A 2,767-nucleotide genomic window follows, 5' to 3' on the forward strand; every position below is an offset into this window, starting at 1 on the left:
CCCTGCACTCGCTTCATTCCCCCTCCCTCCCTCCCTTTCACTGGGATGGGGCAGGGGGTTGGGGTGTGGGAGGGGGTATGGGTGCTGGGCTGGGGCTGGGAGCTGTGGGGGGGGGCCAGAAATTAGGGGTTTGGAGTGTGGGAGGGGCTCAGGGCTGGGGCAGGGGATTAGGGTGCGGGAGGGGGTGCAGGCTCCAGCTGGGGGTGTGAGCTGTGGTGTGGGGCCAGGGATGAGGGGTTTGGAGTGCAGGAGGGGGCTCAGGGCTGGGGCAGGGGGTTGGGGTGTGGTAGGTGGTTTGGGGTCCAAACAGCGCTTACTGCGGCTCCCAGCATAGGCGCCGACTTCCCCTTTAGCTGGGGGGTGCTGACCCCTGCCCCCCCCCCCCCCCCTTCCCCCCAACCCCCACCCCCCCCCCCCCCCCTCCCCCCCCCGCCCCGCCCCCCCTCCGGCCCCCACTCCACCCCTTCCCCCAAGCCCCAGCCTCCGTCCCGCCTCTTCCCACCCCTGCTCCACCCCGGCTCTGCCCCCACTCCACCCCTTCCCCCAAGCCCCAGCCCCCATCCCACCTCTTCCCACCCCTGCTCCATCCCGGCACTGCCCCCACTCCACCCCTTCCCCCAAGCCCCAGCCCCCATCCCACCTCTTCCCACCCCTGCTCCATCCCGGCTCTGCCTCCACTCCACCCCTGCCCCCAAGCCCTAGCCCCCGCTCTTGTAGAAGCAGGATTTTATAATTGTACTATGAGAATTAATGTATGATTTGAATAGCAGAAAGGAATGACCCTCTGGGACTATGGGATTCTGTTTCCCCTATGCATTACAAATTGGGCCCTTTTTAGTTCTTTGTTTCAAGGTTTAATTAGTAAAAGACAGAATCCCGTATTGTGTCTGTGTTAAGTAAATTAGAGGAACGTTGAAGGCCTGTGCCCCAATGTGAATTGTTTTGGTTATAAAACTTAGCAAGGTTTAATTTACAATGTCTTTTTGCTCGATATACAATGCTCTTGTTTGTGTTCTCAAAGGTCTCTGTAAAAGACTGGTTGTGTGAATGAGGAATGCATGCACCAGGAAAAGATAAGGTGTGAAGGTTATTGTTAACCAAATGGTCAAGAAAGGAGGAGCAAAGACACTCATCGAGCCCAAAGGGCTTCAGAGACCTGATCTGCTACGGGCCCCACCCACCGGGATCTACCCACCCCTGATAGGCACCCAGCTTGTTGAGGGGAGAAAAGCCCCATCCACCCAGCCCCCAGGAACAGGAGTGAGCAGAGAATCAAAGGGGACAGCAGCCCGGCAAGCACCAGAGGGGGGAACCTCAATGCCCATCCACTAGCTGCTCTGTTTCCCACCACAGCACACGGGGAGGAAGGGGGTGGGGAAGAATCACTGCCCAGCCATCTGACTACACGGGTGGAGGGGGAGGCAGGTTGCTCGCACAGAGCGAATGCTAACAGAAAGCAATGCACCGCGCCCACTGCGGACCCTGGCTGTGCACGGGCAGGGTTGTCCTGGGGCTGTGGCTCTGTCAGGGCATTGGCTGTTTTGCCATCTGCTGCTCCATAGAGATCCCCAGCAGCACCTCCCAATGGCAGCTGCAATGTGATGTTCACAGCAAGGCACGAAGCATGGTTCAAATCTACAATCCAAGCACAGAGCCCCGCAGCTGGGTTAGAGGCCGAGTGCACAGAGATTTGTGCTGCCCATGCAGAGGGATGAAGGCAAAAACATCCAGGTAGGAACAAGGAACCGCCATTGACAATCATGTCAGGCTATGAGCTGTCTCCATGTAGACAAAGATCTCAGGCCCCTCAATCCCAACCAGCAGCTCCCGACTATCCCAGACCACAGCTCCCCCGCCACAGTTTTGTCAATACTCCTCAGTTCCACCCCAAAGCCCCCTGCAGTTCTGGCCCTAGGTTACCCCATACAGCTCTCTTGATTCTCTTCACTCCTTCTTGGCAGATACAGGACACACAGCGGGGCAGTGTCCGGGTTTCCTTGGCACTCACTTGGAGTGAGCTCCATAACTTGAGGCTCCAACCTTCATAAGTAACATGGCCACTGCAACCCCACATCAGCCAAACCCATAGATGGCGCTAGGAGGGCTTCTGGAGGCTATTTCTTGTGCTGCGCAGGCCACAGGGAAATGTTTTACTCCATATTTTGTGCCCTCAAAAAAGAAAGGTTTTAAATTTTTAAACCCAGCCTGTTTTATTTGTCTCCTTCTGCCCCACTAGCCAGGTCCTGGGCAGAGATTTTCAAAGCTGCTTAAGGGACCTGGATGCCTAGTTCATCACAACTCAGAAAAACCTCTTGAAAATGAGCTTCCCAGTGCCGTGACTGGGGGTTGCCTGCTGGGGCTGACCCAGTGACCTCTGGATCTAGAAAGGAGGTGCCTCTAACAGAAGGGAGATAAACCCAGTTGCTCCTAGCAAGCAACCTGCCTACATGCTGCAGATGAAGATGAAACACCCCCAAGGTCCCTGCCAATCTGACCTGGGGGAAAGTCCTTCCTGACCCCATATATGGTGATCACTTAGACCCTGAGCGTGTGAGCAAGAACCAGCCAGCCAAGCCCCTGAGACAGAGAAAGCTTGGTACCACTCCAGAGCATTGGCCCACCCCATCCAGTGTCCCATCTTCAACCATGGCCAATGCTGATGCTTCAGAGGATAGAGACAAAAAGCAAACACCTCTCCCCCACCCCCAAAAACAGAATACACTGGGGGGAGGGAATCCCTTTCTGACCCCTGCAGGTGACCAGCTGA

The sequence above is a fragment of the Trachemys scripta genome, unplaced genomic scaffold (assembly GCF_013100865.1).
Source record: "Trachemys scripta elegans isolate TJP31775 unplaced genomic scaffold, CAS_Tse_1.0 scaffold_28, whole genome shotgun sequence".
Taxonomy (NCBI): Eukaryota; Metazoa; Chordata; order Testudines; family Emydidae; genus Trachemys; species Trachemys scripta.